The sequence below is a fragment of the Cervus elaphus genome, chromosome 19, assembly GCF_910594005.1.
Source record: "Cervus elaphus chromosome 19, mCerEla1.1, whole genome shotgun sequence".
NCBI lineage: Eukaryota > Metazoa > Chordata > Mammalia > Artiodactyla > Cervidae > Cervus > Cervus elaphus.
The window spans coordinates 40,951,884-40,971,461 of NC_057833.1; the positions used below are offsets into that span (position 1 = coordinate 40,951,884).

Below are 19,578 nucleotides of genomic sequence, written 5' to 3' on the forward strand. Positions count from 1 at the left end.
TCAGGCATCTCTTGGGCACCTCTGTTGTCTTACTGGGTGGTACCTCTAGCTCCTCTATTATACTAAATCCTGAAAAGAATGTTTACAACATCACCCCTATCTTTACAGAAAGTAGACAACTACTGTCATGAGAGGAAACTAACCACAATTAAGAATAATACTAGTGATGCCTGCTGTGTGCTATTGGAACTCCAGAGAAGGAGAAATTCACTATAATGTATTCACTGTACTTCTTGTTGATAACTGGCCTGCTGGTTCCTATTTGCTTCAGCAACTGCTGCCTGGATCTATTCATCATCGCTGTGCTCCTCTTTCCCAAAAGACTCCTGGGGACAGCGCATAGCTGGGGAGTGGGGATGTGGGATTCTTATAGACAGAATCTATTTACCCTGGTGATGCATGGCTATGTACCAATCCTTCTCTGCACCGGGGCGGGGGAGGAGGGCAACCTAGAGTGGAGGTGGTTCTGGTTCAGACATAGTGAGGATCCAGGCCTCCTTGGGTTTTCTCTTTCCTGTGTGCTGCCCCCAGCACGTATGAAAGAGAACAGCCCTGTGGAGGCCAGGATGAGGGCCAGCTGTGTGTACATGGGGTGTTTCTCCATCTCCATCTGAAAAATGGCAGGAGGGGAGGAGGTCTAATAAACCAGTGTTCCCTTATCCAAACAAGAAACAACCTACATTCCTTCCCAGGGAGCACAGGATTGAAATAGAGGAGGAAGGAGAATCCATCATAAAGGCTGTTGCAGAAGAGGGAGAAGGGTTGATGCTCCAAGAGAAATGATCTCTAAGTACCTACCCAGTACATGTTTTCTGTGATTCTCTGCTCCTCAACTGGTGATTATATTCTCATCCACCAGGAGATCTGTACATAGCTTGTGATATAACTGGAAACAGTAGACATGAGGCAAATCCCCTGTGTCATCATATGTCCCATCATAATAGCACTGCCCATTCATGCCTAAATGTTGGCATTTACAGGGCGGACATCACCTCCAGAATTTCATCCAGGGATGGGAGTAGGATCTGTATTATAATTCCCATTGCACAGAAGAGGAAACCAGGCTTGGGAAAGACTAAGCTACTTGCAGATGATCCCCATGAGTGGCAGACGAGGAACAAGAGCCTGTGTTTTCTGTGATGTTCTTTCTTCTGCTCATGTCCTTTCTGGATGGATCACTTCCTGTTCAGTTCCTACCGGGTGCAATGTGACAGGAGTGTAGCAGGGGCTGGGAGGAGGGTTTGGCAGGCCCTGGAACCCCAATGATCATTAGATAGCTTCGACATGGACCCATGGCATCTTTTCATAGTCTCTTGCCCTTTAAACTAACTCGATACAGCAGTAACTTCGATAACAATGCATCGGTTGGTCCCACTCTTAAATGATCAGGCTGGGATTCAGCATCTTTATGCTCCTTCTCAATTTTTGCCCCCATCCTGAGCTATCATAAAGACACTTGGAGCCAAGTGGGAACAGTATTTGTCTTGCAATTACTTCTAATTGCCCTGTAGTTTTGTGGTGTGTAAGTAGTGTGACCTACATACCAGTTATGTGAAACGCTTTTCATCCTGGAGTCTATATTAAGGAGGACATAAATCAGTGAGGTCAGGGAATGGCGGCTAAGTCCATCTCACAGTTAACATTTATATCCAGTTCCACCATCGGCGCTTGTTGAAATTCCAGCTCTTCTTTACAACCCCTAGAGCTAAGGCTGCCTCTTCCTCTATGAAGCCTCCAGAGATTGCTCTTTCCTGTGGCTTCCCACAGCTCTGGTTCTGATCTCCTCTCAGGTGCTCAGCATTTTCTATATATTTCATCTTCCTGAACTCCTTATGCCAGAGACTATGTCTGGTTCATTTTCCTATCCTTGTCTGCTCTGAGAACTGACAATGGCTAAGGACCTTGCTCAGTTACCTACTTGTTGAGTGAAAGCATAAACTGATTACATCACAGGCATTGTATGTGTGGTGCTTGGCTGCTCAGTTGTGTCCGACTCTTTGTGACCTCATGGATTGTAGCCCATCAGGCTCCTCTGTCCATGGGATTTTCCAGGCAAGAATACTAGAGTGAGTTGCCATTTCCTCCTCCACATCTTCCCAACCCAGGGATCAAACCCATGTCTCCTGTGCTCCTGCCCTGGCAGGTAGATTCCTTATCACTGAACCACCTGGGAAGCCATAGGCATTGTGGAGACTTGTAAAAAAACATGTGGACCTATGAGTCTCTTCATAGCTCATATTTTACTTTACACTGACTCTCTAAGTAGTAAACTCTTGTTTGGGTTTCAAGATCATCGTGTCTGACTCTGGCAACCCCATGGACTGTAGCTTGCCAGGCTCCTCTGTCCATGGAATTTCCCAGGCAAGAATACTGGAGTGGATTGCCATTTCCTTCTCCAGGGGATCTTCTCAACCAGGGATCAAACCTGGCTCTCCTGCATTGCAAGCAGATTCTTTACCAACTGAGCTACCAGTGAAGTGAAAGTCACTCAGTCGTGTCCAACTCTGTGACACCATAGACTGTAGCCCACCAGGCTCCTCTGTCCATGGGATGTTCCAGGCAAGAATACTGGAGTGGATTGCCATTTCCTCCTCTGGGGGATTTTCCCAACCCAGGGATCGAACCCAGGTCTCCCACATTGCAGGCTGATTCTTTACCATCTGAGTCACCAGGGAAGCCCAAGCTACCAAGGAAGCCCTCAGATCAATTCATTAATATTCAATTACATTTTCTAGCAAGTGTTGCCATGTTAAGTCTTATCCTATATGCATTTTGATAGGCTGCCTTGCAAATTGCATTCACATCTTGGAAAGAGGAATGATAGCCCCAATTTACAGAAATATCAGCTTAGAATGGTTAATATATGGCTTTCCATAGGTTGCAAAGCCATTAAATGGCAGAACAGGATTCACTAAATAGATACTAATTCTTTTTTTTAAAAGAGAAATGTTTGTTTTGGGCTTTCCAGGTGGGGCTAGTGGTAAAGAACCCAATTGCCAATGCAGAAGACATGAGTGACATGGATTGGACCCCTGAGTCAGGAAGACCCCCTGGAGGAGGGCATGACAACCCACTCCAGGATTCTTGCCTGGAGAATCCCATGGACAGAGGAGTCTAGTGGACCACAGGGCATGGGGTTGCAAAGAGTTAGAAATGACCGAAGTGACTTAGCATGCACACACATTTGTTTTGAAGATAAATGTTTTCATTTATTGAATCAAATGAAAGCAGCATCAGTTACGTGTTTTCATAAATCAGATAAAAACTTAAAGCAAATCTTTATGTCGATCCTCTCTTTACTATCACTGAGTGTTAGCCACTCAGTCATGCCCGACTCTTTGGGACCCCACGGACTGAAGCCTGCTAGGCTCCTCTGTCCATAGGATTTCCCAGGCAGGAATACTGGAGAGGGGAGGGTTGCCATTCCCTTCCCCAGGGGATATTCCTCACCCAGGGATTGAACCTGGATTTCCTGCATTGCAGGCAGATTCTCTGCTATCTGAGCCACCAGGGAAGCCTGTTGCCTATCATTAGGCCTTCTTTATATATTTATTTTTAATTGGAGGATAATTGCTTTACGATGTCATGTTGGTTTCTGCTGTACAACAGTATGATTCAGCCTTGAGTATATATACCCTCCCTCTTGAACCTCTTTCCCACCCCCATCCCACCCCTCTAGCTAACTAGACACTAACTGATCATTCAACATGTATTTATTAAGTGCTTGCCACATGTTGGGCATTGTGGAGAATCTATAGGAGAATAAGACGTGGTCCTTGCTCTCAAGGAACTCACAGTCTAGTAAAAGGGACATCCACTTAAAAGGAAAATAGTGTCATGTGGCAAGTACTCTACCAGGAATACTGACTAGAGCGTTTGTGTTTGTTCTCATAGACATACTGCTCTTCATGCTTCTCCTCTCCTGAGCTGAAAGTGATGATGATGCTCAAAATCATAAATATCCAAAAAATCAATCCATCATTAACACTAATAAAAGACACATAGTCTTCAAGCTTAAGCTTGAAGCTTAAGGTTACTATGGAGGGGGCTCATACAGATGCTGGGGAGGAGTGGATGGCAGGCTGCTTCTGTCCATCCCATCAGGAGGGTTGAATCAAAGGAGTAGGCAGAAAAATCCAGGACTCCTTGAGGCAGAGGACAGAAGAGAGAGCTGTGTCATTGTAGAACAAGAAAGGCCCTTCCCACAAAGCCAGTTCCCCGCCTCTGACAGGTGGAGTTCCTCCTTGTAAACATCCCCAGTCTTTTCATTTGACCCTTTGTTGAAGGTTGGTCACATCACCCTCAGCCCTGTTGGTGAGCAAGATTTTTTCAGCTTGAGTGGGGCGAGAGCACAAGAACACCTTCTTGTTTGACTTCCTCTGAGCCAACCACACCTCCACTGGCCACTGTCTGTGGTCTGGCCCACTTCGTCCAAGAAGAAAACATCCTTGAGTCCCGGCAAGAGTCTAGCCAGGTAAGGCCAGGTGGCTTTTCACTGGTTCTACAAAGAGATGGGGCTTCTCTCTATGAACTGATTTATCTTGTCCCCAACTTGTGTCTCAGGTCCCCTGCACGCTTGCCTTGTACTTCCATCTAGACTCATATTCTCTGTGACCCGATGAAAAAAGTGTTCCATTTTTCCTAACTGCTCAGGGTTGATGATATTTGTAGACCAGCATTTTTCAGCCTATAAAATCCCCTGACTTACTTATCTCTCTATTGATTTTGATCTTAACTGCACTGTAAGAACGGTGGGATAGGAGTAATTTTCTCTATTCAGTGGCTTAGGAACTGAGGCTCAGTGAATTGAAGTGATTTGTTCAAGTTTGATCTGCAGACTGAGGCCAAGATTAGATCTGATGTCTCCTTTTCTCTCCCTCTACTGCAGTCCCCCACCCACCGCCCCCCCCCAGCCCCGGCAGGTCACACCTTATCTCAAAAAGCCAAGAGAAGTGAAAGGGTTTCCTAAGCTGTCAAATGGCCAAGAAAAGGTGCTCCTTTCTTGCAGGGAGATTGGGAGGGATATTTTGAATTCATCTGAGAGACAGAGAGATTTCATAGTGATATCTAGGCTTCATCAAACTATTTTTAGAGGAAGAATGAGAATTTGTATGTAAAGGGGCCTTGTTAACTGAACACTGATATGCAAATTGGAGAAGATGACTATGTGGAGCCTGACACCCACTCTGGCTTTCATTTGGGGCTGAATGACACTTTCTTAATGTCAACAGCAGTGTTCTGAGGCACTGATCACAATGGCCCTAGGGAAATATTTTAGCTTTTCTGTCTTACTGTGGTATGTGGAAAACCAAATCTCAATGGGGGGAGGGAACACTCCCAAATCCTTTCAAATTGACTCCTGCAATTTCCTCTCTTATGGCAGCTATCATTACATCTCATTGTTCTACAGTTTTAAGAAAATCTCATCTTCAGTGATTATGTAGTTTATTTTTTTAAGATGCTAATTTTGGCTATCATTTTCCTCTTCATGCTCTGAAGGTTATATCCTTCTTAGTTGTGGAAGGAAATGTTTCTTTTGTGGATGAGTGTGTGTCTGTTTGAGTTTGTTATGACAGTGTTAAAATTCAGCCCTGTGGGCCCAACACAATGCAGTGGGTTGCAATGTTATGTAATTTTTAGCACGTTTCCGTATATTCTTAGCATTTTTCTGCCTGTAAGGGTCTTGAAGAGATCACTTAAGCAATTGCCTTATTCAAAATAGAGAAACTGAGGCTCAGAAAGGGGACACAGTGTGCACAAGGCCGGGTGGCCAGTGATCTCTGGGGCTTTAACTCTTTCACTAGTTACTATCTGTTACTATTTCACTACTATCTGTAGTGAATTGTGTTGGGCAGCCCTAAGTAGAAGAGTTAACTGTGTCATGTTGGGGACTAAACCCAGATGCTCTGTGAGACTCCTTACAATGACAAATTTTAATTTTACTTTGACCTTTTCCTATCATCCAGATGATTGCTGTGGAAGCTTGGACAAGCGAGTATGGTGGAGGTGTTGACATGTGTTTAGACCTTGTGTTTGATTGATTGCATGGGGAGAAATGAGACAGGAAGGAGACTAGGATGACTCCAAGTATTTGTGGAGCAACTGGTAGGAAGGAGCGGCCTTCATCTGAGATGGAGAAGACCGTGAGAAGAACAGGTTTTTGAAGGAACATCAGGAGTTTATTTTGTCCAGGAAGGCACTGGAGATGTTGAGTAGTGACTAAATATATGAACCTTGGATTCAGTGATGCTATCTGAGTTGAAAATAAAAGTGGTCATCATCAATAGATACATAATATTTACAGCAATAAACTTAAGTGAGATCTTCAAAGGAGTCAATATAGGTGGAAGAGAGAAGAGGTTTAAGGGCTGACTTTTGAGGTGCTATAAAATTTTGGATTAGGGAAGTGGGGAGAATCTAGTTAACAGTGCACCAAAGGGGAAAGGGCATGGTGGGGGTGGTCTTTCATCAGCAGAGAGAAGGATTTTTTCACTGAGGTTGTTTAGAATCGCCAGCACATGGCAATAATGAAAAACATTTTTCTGTTACCTTTTCTATAGACAACGCATCATCCCTTTATTGTCTGCACTCTGGAGCAGACCACTCCTACCATTCTTACCACTCTCTATCCCCTCTGGTTCCATGGCAGCCAAGAAAGGAGATGGAGGAGGGGCAGTGGAAGTGGAGAGTGAACACTAGGAGATAGTGATGTGTGTTGGGATCCAAATGAAGGAGACTTCCAAGGAGAAGAGAGGGGCTGGATGGCACATATGTTGCTGAGAGGCAGATGAGTTGATGTCAGAGAGATGAGCTGCATTCAAGAGAGAAAGAGAGAAAGGGAATTGGTGCTGGTAAGTTTCTTTCAAGGATCCCATTTATAAATAGAGCCAGAGAAATGATACAACCTAGGAGGGAAAGAAAGAGGCTTTTATCCCCCGTCCCTCTTATGATGAGAGAAAGATGATAGAAATATACTTTTGTAGAGATTGTAACTTCAGAGTATTTCTCTCTCCTACCCCTGTAAGTGGGGCTTCCTCGGTGGTTCAGACAGTAAAGAATTCACCTGCAATGCAGGGGACCTAGGTTTAATCCCTGAGTTGGGAAGATCCCCTGGAGAAGGGAATCTCCAAGTATTCTTTGCTTGGAGTATCCAAGTATCCAAGTACTCACTCCAAGTATTCTTGCCTTGAGAATTCCATGGACAGAGGAGCCTGATGGGCTACAGTCCATAGGGTCACAAAGAGTCAGATATGAATGAGTGACCAACACACACACAAACACACACACACACACACACACATGTGTGCACACACACACACACACACACACACCTGTAGGTAGTCCTGGTAAACTTTTTGTCTTACCTTTTTTTCAGGGGGTTGAAGTCATCTGCCTCAAATCACACAGCAAACTAATACCAGATGAAACTCACACCTGGGTCCAAAAGGTTGAATTCATTTTTTTCATCACTGCCACTGCCTCATACTAAACAGATAATTTTGGAGATTACTTGCAGCTTTAGAACTCTCTATAAAGCTCTAGAAAAGTTTCATTTTTGTTATTGTTTAAGGACCTTTCCTAAATCCCAGGAATTCACACTTCTCAGGTATGTGTCCTAAAGTACAGGTGTGTTATACCAACAGCAGGATGTTTGGGGCCCTGGGAGGAAACTAGAACCCAGCATCTGCATCAGTGGAAACTTGAAATATTCAGAAAGAGTCTTCCAAACACCGTCAACTCAGGGCTTCAGGTTGAACCATCTGTTTCCTGGAAGATGGGAATGTACTTTCTTATGCCGGTAATCCTGGACTGATTCTCACATCAATCTCTTCGTCTAGTAGTGAATTTATGTCTACTTATTGACGTCCATGATGCATCCTTAATACTGGCTGCTTTCTGTCCACTTGAGGCTGATACACTGTTAAAATTCTTTGCTTACATGGAGCTCCAACCACACATGTCTGGGTCAGGATATTGCTACTCTATATACAGGGATACAGTGAAACACATGGTATTTTGACACAGCCCTGAACAATGCATGTTACTAACAAAAATTTCAGTAACAGAGACTTGCTTGAAATAAACAGACATTTATTTGGGGTTTGTTAAAACTGCAACCTGGAAGGCAAAGATTCAAGAAGCACCTGAATTGTTTTCTGCTGGATTGCAAAATGGAGGAAGCTTATAAAGGCAAAAACTGCAAGGCCATGGTTAGTTACATAAGTTGTTTGTCAAGTATTACAATTGCAGCTGGTGAGATGGGAGAATGCTTGTTAAGCAAGGATTGGTTGGGGCCTGAAATGGTTAATAGTTACAAAGTGGGACCTTGAGTCCATAAAGTTGCAGTTGTTGGCTATTGTTCTGAATACAATTGGTGGTGTCCTTGGGTAAAGAAAGTTCAGTTTCTCAGTGGTGGAGGGATGTGCCTGAGACCAGATTATCAATGGCCACCTAATTTCATTTTTGTATACCTGATGCTGAAGCTGAAGTTCCAATGTTTTGCCACATGATGAGAACAGCTGACACATTGGAAAAGACCTTGATGCTGGAAAAGATTGAAGGCAGAAGGAGAAGAGGCAACTGAGGATGAGATGGTTGGATGGCATCAATAATGCGATGGACTTGAACTTGGGCAAGCTCTTGGAAATGGTGGAGGACAGGGAGGACTGGGCCATGCTGCAGTCCATGGTGTCGTGAAGAGTCAGACACGACTTGGCTACTGAACAACAACATGTCTAAACTACGATTATTCTGTTATAATTTCAATTTGTCCTCAATGCCCAGAATAAAAAACTTTACACAAAGTAAAGGGGGACTGTTTTTCCTCCTCTCCCAGCGCCACCCTCCTACCTGGTGGCAGGCGTTCTGTCCCATCCTTGACGGCACCAAAAGGAAACTCATGGAGTAAAATATAGCACTTATCCTTCAGCAGTAGGTCATACTGGGTCCTTGGTGTCTGCTTTGTTTTGTCCAAAATTACAGGTATCCAGACAGCTCAGTGTGATACTGTGATGCCCCTAGAAGGCTCTTACTACACTTTGTAGAGATTACTATCTAGGCTTTATCTGGCCATCTTACAATTATCTATTTGCAGATCTAGTTCTTTCACCTATAGTTGCTCTTTAAAACAGAAGGACATTATATATATTTGTAGGTTTTCTTCTGCTTTCCACCTCTCTCTCTTTCCCTTAGCACAGTTATTGGCACAGAGAAGTTCCCCCCAAAATGTGTTTAAATTAATAAATTAAATGAAACAATTTGTTCCATGTAGAGTTTCATACTGGAGGTTAATCTAAGTTGTATAAGGAAAAAAGTAGAGTATCCAAGTTAAGATCTTCCTGTAAACAAAATTAACGTATGAATGAGGCAATTCAGATCTATAACTTGGAAACCAGCTGGTACAGTTCATTTTGCTCTATAGTTAGGAATACATAAAACTGTATAATGGATATGTCCATGTTGAAAATTTAACACCATCATTATTCATGCCTATAAGCCTCAGGAGTGCAAGTACAATCATTAACATCTGTTGATGCCATAAACATTCCTTTGATTGTTAATATATTTAACAAATGAAGAATTCTTGACAATCAATAAGACAAAGAAGATGAAACTAATAAAAATGACTAGAATACACACCCCAAGCTGTCAGTCTCACAACTAAAAGAAAAATATTGCAAATTAAGACAAATATTGAACTATTAAAACTATTTATTGCCAAGTATAAAATTTTAAATTATAAGTCCTCTCCTGATCTGCAGAAAAATGGACTTTATATCCTTTTAAAAAATTTTTGTAATTTTTGAAATATTGAGGTAAAATTGGCATCTAATATTATATTGGTTTCAGGTACATAATATACTGATTTAATATTTGTATATATTGGGAATTGATCACCACAATAAGTCTGGTTGCTATTCTTCACCCACATACTTATGAATTCTTTTCTTGTGATGAAAACTTTTAAGATCTACTCTCAAAAACTTTCAAATATGCTATATAGTATTATTAACTATAGTCATCATACTATACATTACATCCTCAAGGCTTATTCATTTCGTAACTGGAAGTCTATACCTTTTGTACCTTTTGACTCCTTTTATCCATCTAGCCCACCCCTCACCCTCACCACTGTAGTCACCAATTTGTTCTCTGTATCTATGAGTGTTTTTTTTTTTTTTTAAAGAGATTCCACATGTAAATAGTCTTCATGGCCTGCTAAGACTTAAATAGCTACACCATTTCTGGGAGGGGTAATTTAGCCATATATATCAAGAACCTTAAATCTACAAATTCTCTGACCCAGCATTCTCATTTCTAAGAATTTAAACAGAGAAAAAAAATTAAGGATTATGAAAAATTGTACCTACAAAGATCTTCATTGCATAGTCACTACAACAGTGAAGCAATTAGTGATTAGTAAGGGATGAGTCAAATAAATATGGATGTTCATATAATGGAATCCTATACAATCACTAATGTGCTGTTGCAGAAAATTGTTCATGAACTAAGTAGTATAGCACAGTGGTGGGAAATAGGGGCTTGAGATCAGAGAGATATTTGACCAACTTAGAGCTCTTATCACTGACTGTGCAATTTTGAGGGCAAATTTCTTAACCTTTCTGAATTTCAGCATGCACGCGTGCATGCTAAGTCACTTCAGTCTGACTCTTTGGGACCCTATGGACTGTAGCCCACCAGGCTGCTCTGGCCATGGGATTTCCCAGGCAAGAATAATGCAGTAGGTTGCCATGCCCTTCTCCAGGGGATCTTCCCAACCCAGGGATTGAACCCACGTCTCTTTCATCTCCTGCATTGGCAGGTGAGCACTTTACCACGAGTGCCATCTAGGAAGCCTAAGTTTCAGTGTACTAATCTGTGAAATGAAGATCATTGTAACACCTGGACCACAGGTCTTTGGTGAGTGTGAAATGAGCCAATGTTGTTAAAACCCAGTTTCAGCACACAGTCAGTGCTTAAACATTGCTACCATTATCACTGTCAGCATCATTGTCGATGCATAAAGTGCAAAGGACAGCTTTTGAAATGACATTTACAGCATGACTCAGTTTTTAAAATAGAAAAAAATGACATTATCTACAGAAAAATGTAGAAAATGTCCTAAAGGATATACATCAAAACGAGTCACTTTCATTTTCTCTGCAAGGTAGGTTTAAGGAAAGATTTCTTTCTTTGGCTTTTATGTATGGCCTACAATGCAATAAGAAAAGTTAAATGGGTCCAAAGAATCATTAACATCAACCTCCATAGATAAATTAACCTTTATCAATGCAGTAGTCCTTTGCCTGTGTTATCATTGTTTCTTCATCGTCAAGTCACCAAAACCTCTCATTCTATTTTAAGGCCATATATCCAATGGTTGGTAGCACCCAGTTGGTTACCTCCAGGTCTCCCTTGCTCCTCTATCCCTGTCCTTCTGCCATACCCTATCTCGTGTATATCATAAACATTTGCTAAGCATCTGTTTTGTTCAGAACACTCAGTGTTGGCAGAAGGGTGAGATATAAAGCAGCCAGAGGATGGTTTCTTACTAGAGGAGTTTATAGTGCCCTGGGGGGAAAGGGCCTCTACCTTAACAGTGCACGTTTCATCTTGTGGAGGTGCTTCATTTTGCTGAGAAGATCCTTGTGTTGCAAATGAGTTTTGGTAGATAGGGAAAACTTCTTTAAGGAGGTAGGGCTGAACTATTATTAGATAGACTTTAAAAGCAACTATGTTTCCATAGCCCACAGGAATAGTAATCTCTAACTAGGATGGAGCCCTTCCAAAGTTTCTTCCATCACATTACCTTTGAATGAGATTTCTTATACGATTGCTTCTTTATCCACCACTTTTTGGGGTCTTTGATTTTTACTCTATTTCAATCAATTTCTTTTGTACCCATAACCCTATGACTTTGATTTATATTCACTTGGTAGACTTCCTTGAAAAAATTTTTCCCTCAATCGTTAAGTATAATGTATGCTCAGTGCCAAAAATTTTGGAAAATTTAGAAAGATATAAAAAAGACAGTAAAAATCATCCATAAGCTAGTCATGCAGAGCTAATCATTTATAACATTTGGTACATGTGCTTCCAATGCATGTGTGGGTGATTTTTAATATCATTTTATAAGCTACATTTCTGCTTTATAATAATATATCTTTTCATGTCAATTAATATTTGTCTAGGGCTTCCCAGGTGGCACTAGTGGTAAAGAACCCACCTGCCATTGCAGGAGACATAAGCATCACGGGTTCAATCCCTGGATTGGGAAGATACCCTGGAGGAGGACACGGCAACCTACTCCAGTATTCTTGCCTGGAGAATCCATACTCTATGATGTCTTTTACAACCACTCCTTCCTAAAGATAAACTCCTTTTAACACTTAAATATGTTAATTTCTAATATTTTTCTTTGCCTATTTATATTAAATTTTGGTTTTGAAAATAAAACCATAGGGTATGTGCAACTTAGGACCCTACTTTTCACTTAGTGTTATTCTATGAATTTTTATCTGTCACTTAATATCTTAACATGTGATCTGTAAGGGTTGCATAATATTCCACTCTGAGTGTGTGCACATAGTGTGATAGAATAAGTATCTCTAATTTAAGATTGATGCTTAAATCATAATCTCTTCTAGGTTCAAAACTCCATGCAAGAAGATCTAGTTTTATTCTTTTTGAAGTGTGGTCATGTAATTGACAAAGATAAAATTCCTCGTTCTAGATGAGATGAACTCTAAGTGGAAGGCTTCATGATATGCAAGGATCTAGGAAGCTGTGACTGGGTTATTTCAGAGACTGGAGAAGATTACTCACTGTGTGGTGATTGGTTGGGTGGGAGGGAAATTTTTACTCTGGGTGGACCAGGTGTAGCTGGATGATGCCCCAGCCTAGGAAGGCCAGCCCTCTCTGAAGTGCCAGTCTCATTGCTTAGAGGAAATTGCGTGAAACCAAGCAAGAGGTTCCTATCATTCAGTGTTCCTTGCCTGTTAAGTAGAAAAAAACAAAAGTAAGCTAATAACTTGGTCTTGTTGTTATTGATTTCTTATCTAGGATGCTCTTAAAGATGCACTTTTCTTTAAACATGCAACAAAGGATTAGAAAGTTTTTATTTTCAGTGGGATAGATGTGATAAAATTAAATATATTCTAGCCTCATTATTTTTGGTATTTGTAGATGCTTTGTAGATAACCTCCTAGCTCTCCACGTTGACTTAGAATGGAGGCTTCCCATCAGGTCCCTGTGGAGTTCTAGACTAGCACAACTGGAAGGAAACGTGGCAGCCAAGTGTTTCGGTACTCTCCTAGTGTAGGTGGAAAAACAATGCTCAGAGAGAACAAATGATGTGCATCTACATCCAGGTTCCTAACTCCTATTACTTTAAGGCATTTCCCACCATCATGATTATCATGTAGTTTTCTTCCAATTGTTCAAGCTGCTCTATCATAGATTCAGTGGATTGTTAGACTCCTTCTAGCCTTCCTTTTCCTCAAACAATTAAAACTGTGTTTTTAAACCTACTATATTTTACGTACTTTGCCAAATCTTTAGATCCATTAGTTCTTCTAATTTTTATATCATCTTATAAGGTAAATATTGGATCCATTTCATGTCTGAGAAAACTGAAGCTCAAGATTTTTAAATTGATATCCAACCTTGGGCAGCTGGTAAGTTGTGGAGTCTGGATTGAAGCCCAGATCTGTCTGACTCCAAAGCTTTCTTTACTGTGCCAGACTATTTCCTAATACAGGAATTGATTACATGAAATGAATCAATTTATGTCTTTCCTCTTCCTTATCCATTATCTTGTGGAAAGGCTGACTTAATTAATTCTCCAAACATTATTATATCTTTGAGTAGTAGGTGAGCGATCTTGACACATCACCCACAAAGTTGTTTAAATCAAAAGTGAAAACACCTTTGAGGTTCCAATGGAAGAAATTAAATTGTGTGGCTTAGCTGCTCCTACTGATTGGATGAACTCCCAAACAGGATTGAAGCTTAATGGAAAACAAACAATAATCAAAGTTTTGCAAAAGTTGAGGAAAAGGCATGAAAGGAAAAGAAAGAAAAAAATCTGGTCAACATAAGTAGTGTCATCTCTATTAAGAGAGAGAATGTATTTCAAGAAGCACCCATGTCAGAGGAGTCATGGAAGGATTAGCAGGCTTAAAAGGAAGTTAGAGCTCTATTTTGGTATATGGACTCCCTTGGCCAGGCATTTGCTCTTGACATTTTTTCAAAGGAAGGTGGGCTATTTTATGATTATAATTTTTTTGGCATAACACAGGAAGAAAAGGGAAAATTGTTTTACTCTAGTTTGTTTCAGACCGGTTTTTGAAGCTGGCCTAGGTCAAGGTTAGGTGCTGTGGAATGGCGCCCCTCCACAGCCCCTCAATGACCGCCCTCCCTGGTCACTCTTTGAAACAAGGTCACTGCTACCCCTTCCCTCTCCAACTCCACGTCAGTTGCTATGGCCCTTCACTGGGAAAACTAGAACTTCTGCCAAATTATTCTTCCAGTCCCTCTGTAACTGAGGGCTTTGTTTTCAGAAGATCTGTTCACTGGAGGAGCATTGGACTTACCTCTCTAAGACAAATATTTCTCCCACCTTGTTTCATTACATAATTTACATAAAGAGTTTTTAATTTCTCAGCCCACATACCAGTTTCATAACTTCTTGTGATAAGACTTGCCCAAGATACATTATCTTTTTCCATCTCTCTTCTTTGATTTTATTTCCTGAATAGCTTTGGCATATTAGTAGGCAGGTGAAAGTCATTGCCCCAAAATGCAGCTATCCATGTACAGGGAAATATTTGGGTATGAATTTTAGTCTTTTGACTTTAATTTTTGGAAAATTTCTAAGGGTCAAATTTTGATGTATTTACTCTATGAAACAATTTAGTTTTTCCTTATACTGGAGAATAGGTAATTTGTGATGAAAATGCAAGTACTTAAAAAATCTCTGTGTTTTCAAATGTTCAGACTAGTAGCAATATATTTTTTTAATTTTTTCTTCTTTATAACATTTTCATTGTAGAAAATTAGAAAATATAATTAAGTAAAAAACAAATAAAAAATGCCTCTATAATCCAAATTACCCAGAGAAAACCTTTGCTAACATTTTTTTTGTGGATATTCTTGAATACATTTGTATTAGTTATACATAACCATATTTTATTTTGATAAAAACTAAAATCATGCTATGTCCTGTTTTATAACTTTTAAAAACAGTTACAAAATATTTTATCTAAACTTCAATTAGGTAGTTTAGTGATTAAAAATAAATTATAAATAAAATAGTGTCACTATTTTAAAAAGGGTATTGGCATAAAGAATGTACTTAGAGTCGCTACAGGAAGATGAGAAGTTAAAAAGAGAGCTAGATATATCACTTATTTTAAATGAACTCTTTGTTTCATATGTTAAAGTATACCAGTGCAGTTTCTAATGATGTACCGACTAATTTCACTCCTTGGTCATGAGACCTAAGTCTATAGATGAGTAACATTATAGAAGAATCAAAGTGACCAACTTAGAGATGCTTCCTGGATGTGACATTGAGCTACATAAGGTCACTCCTAAATTCAAGATTCTACTGTCAGTCACTCTCAACAGGAAAGCCCTCTCTGTAGCATTTTCTAGCAAGTTTATTGGCTGGCTGGGCATTGGAAGGAGAATTACCGAGTTTTACAGTCAGACATTAATGGTGTTTGGAACCTGGCATTACCTGTTAATATTTTCGGTGAGATGCAAGAGAAGAAGTAATGGATAACATAAACTCAGAGTGTATTGCATATTATAGATTGATCCCAGCTCATAAAGAAAGAAAAATGGAACTTCCCTTGCAGGTAACAGGAGATGTGTCAAACTTTTCAGTGATCTCTTTAAATATCATGCAGTGTCATGGTTGATGTTCTTAGATGCAGAGATACTGCCTAACAGTAATACTCTGAACTAACCTACTTTGGTGACACTTATCTCAACAAAGAAGTTCAAAGAAGTGGTCAAATTTATCCATTGAGTTGAATTTCTCCATTACAAACAGGATATATATTAGCCACAGATGTTTTTTTCATTGCTTTTACACTCTGAAGGAATACTTTAGAGCAGGAACTGACATAAGGAAGTATGTGTACAAGTAACTTGGATAACATCCAATTCTGGCTCTGTGGGCTTTGGTTTCCATCTGGTCCCCAGGGTTGAGTGGAAAGATGGCCTTTTGGGATAGTTTGGAACATCCCTCATCTAAATACACGGCCTCTCACCATCACCCTACATCTTGCCAATGGTTTCAACTTTGTCAGTATAGACTTAACCTTACCTAAAACCTTTGGACAATGTTACTTTCCCTTTGGCATCTTTCAGAGACTGACAACAACACTGCTTAAGTATTATTTTCTTGCCTCCTCTTTCTATGATAATATACTAATGGCTCCGTAGAAGATGGAAGATTAAGACATTCCATCATTTACAAAACACTTTCATACCTTTTTTAAAAAATTTGATCTTTACAAAAAAATCTCATATAGTAAGTTGGGCAGGTCTCCTCATGCACATTTTCACAGATAAAGAGGTTGTAATAAAGTATTACTGCATATGTGTACACTTGTATATGAAGATGACGTTACTGACCACACTTAATCATGGTTTCCCTGGTCCATGCTCTACTCCTCTCTTGATTGCTCTGAGTAAAGCCATACATATACAGAAAGGCTGGTCAAAACCAAACATTATCTCTAACCAGTAAGCCTGCCTTGAGATACACATTCACAGGACCAAGGAAATCTGATTATCAAGGTAGCATTTTAATTTTGTCAGTGCATTTACTACTTATTCTGGCTTATTGCTTTAATAGTAATAGTAGCAGGTCACACATAAATATACATTTATCCTCACTTTCTAATATAATGCACTTATATGTGAATATAATTCTATTTTTTAGGCACATATTTTTTGTTTAGTTGCTGAGATACAGAAAAAAGAAAAGGGCTTTTTTGATGGATGTTACTGTTCTTCATCTGTGTCTATTATCTAGTTACCTTCAGTAAGATAATAGAATAAAATAGAATAGAATAAAACCTATATATATATATATATAGTATGCTATAGTGAGTATATATATATATATAATGTATACAGTCCATATAGAGAGAGTATGCATGTGTGCCCAGTGTGTCCAACTCTTCGTGGCCTCATGGACTGTAACCTGCCAGGCTTCTCTGTCCATGGGATTTCCCAGGTAAGAATACTTGAGTGGGTGGGTTGCGCCAGGGGATTTCCTTCTCCAGGGGATCTTCCCAACCCAGGGACTAAACCTGTGTCTCCTGTGTCTTCTGCATTGCAGGTGGATTCTTTACTGTTGACCATTGAGAAAGCCCATAGAGAGTATATATACATATACTTCTATATATACTCTATATACTGTAATGCTAAAGAATGAACAGTTTTTATCCTTTAGCATTATGAACTGTCCACTTAAATCATTTATAGTGAATCTGAATGTCACTCTTGAGACAGAACTGCTTTCATTGCTCCATACTTTTTCCCTGGCCCTCATTATTTTCATGAGAGCTATTCCTTTGTCTAGTTCTCTTATCTTTTCTCTCTCCCTGGTGGAACTCTCTGGACCTATGTAGATCTTTTGGCACCTTGTAGAACAGACTGAATTCAGGTGTTTACACTCTCACCTAGGAGAACTGAAAATGGGTCAAAGTCGCCTTAGAGTATTTCTCTAACACTTTCTTATATCCCTTATTATTGCCTAATAAGGTGTCTTGTTTAACACTCGACATTTTAGGAACTCAGTGTATACTTCATTTTGAAAACGCAAGTTGTCCTTCAGTCATGGTGACCCACAAGATGGGAAGGTAGCAGTCTTGTCTTTTTGACACTGGAGGCTCTCCTTTCTGGTCTTTTTCTACCCCTTTCAAATGTCTGCTCCTGGAAGAATGTTGCCCTTTGGTTTTCAGATAGGCTTTCCTATTCCCTCCATCCAGCTCTTAGGAGAAGGTTTCGTATTTGTCACTTACCCCACGGGGTATTTTCAGGTGAAGGGAGTTTCTCCTTGTTCTGTGTTTCTCAAGGTGCCAACATCTTCTGTGACACCCTTTGTGCCTGAGATCACTGTGCCAAACACAGGTCCAGTGTTCTGTGGGCATCCAAGGGGACAGAGATGGGCATAGTTCCTTCATTCATGGAGCTCACGGTCTGCTCTTGGAGACCAGTTACAAGAACTGGTTGATTAAGAAAAGATCGTGGTGCCTGGACAGCATAGGACAAATTGCATTTCTAAGTTGCTTGAAGGAATTGGTGAGTTTGGAGCTTGGTTTAGAAGAAAGGGTTTCAAATCATCCCTTGTTAGGTCTGGTGCCATCACATCTGAGGAGAGAGACTCTCTAGGATGAATCTCCCTTCCATTTTCTGCCATGCATACTCCCCTGGAGTATGGATGTTTATTATGGATCCATTTGTTCAGTTGGTACATAATTAATGCTTTCCATGTGCTCTACTCAGTGCTAAGGTAACTGTAGTGGAGAGAAAAACAAAACAAAACACCTTGTCCTTATCATCAGGGATTTAATGTGCAAGTGAGGAAACTGAAAATTAAGGCAAGTTGACAGGTACTATTCTAAGGTATGATAAATTCTGTTATATTGATTAACATGGTGATGTTTGCCAGAAATCACTCTGGATGCTCTCAATAAGCAATCTCGTTTGCTTTCATTGTTTAATCATAATTTGTAAATCTATGACTCCCATATCTATATCTACAGTCATATCTCTCTTCCAAGCCCCAGTTCTATCTACACAACTGTCTACTAGATCTGTCCTTTTTGTTAGCCATCAGGTACTTCTAATTCTTCTTGTCTGAAGATTAACTTATTATCTTTTTACCTCTACTGTAAATATGTTTCTTCTTTTTATTCCAACCTCAGTGAAGGAAATCACAGCTCTACTTTTTCCCAGGTCAGAGAGCTACCTGATTACCTCTTCTTTCTTGATCCTGACCAATCAGGCACCTAGTTCTACAGTTTTTAATTCCTTAGTAGGTACTGAATTTTCTACTTTGTTCCATTCCTTGCCACAGCCTTAACTCATATCTTGAGGATCATAATAAAGGTCTACTAGCTGATTTCTCTTCAGTATTGCTCTCTCAACTGTATGCAGCTCACAAAGGGAAGGCTTATCTTCCTAAAATATAAATCGGGTCATGTTGCTGGCCACTTACCCCATTGCCTTCTAAATAAAATCTGACTCCTGAGCATGGTAGGCAAGACCTTCATGATTGAACTCCTACAAACCTGTAGAGGTATCACTTACCTGCTCCCATGAAGCATCTGTTTCCTTATTTGTAAAATGAGGGTGTTGAGTTAGATGATATTTAAACTGTCTGGCAGTGATTTCAGATTCTATCACCCATCAGGGTGCCAGTAATATGGTATTTCTTGACCTGTGTGATGGTTCTATGGGTGTGTTTCTTTTGACAATACTTCATTGACCTGCTGCACATTTATGAGTTTTTGAGTGCATGTCCTACTTCAATAGAAATGTTTATAATAAAAA

The 19,578-nt window shown here is 40.1% G+C and overlaps 1 protein-coding gene across 2 annotated transcripts in view; it reads left to right on the forward strand.

Moving 5' to 3' along the window:
• TPRG1 (tumor protein p63 regulated 1) overlaps positions 1–19,578 on the forward strand; it is a 171,425-nt gene that overhangs the window by 19,049 nt on the left and 132,798 nt on the right. Inside the window, exon 3 of one of the 2 annotated variants that reach the window (XM_043875115.1) lies at positions 4,287–4,474. The exons of the other annotated variant lie outside the window; for it this stretch is intronic. The gene's annotated coding sequence lies outside the window, so the exon portion shown is untranslated. The remainder of the gene's footprint in view (positions 1–4,286; positions 4,475–19,578) is intronic. 2 annotated transcript variants of the gene reach the window in all.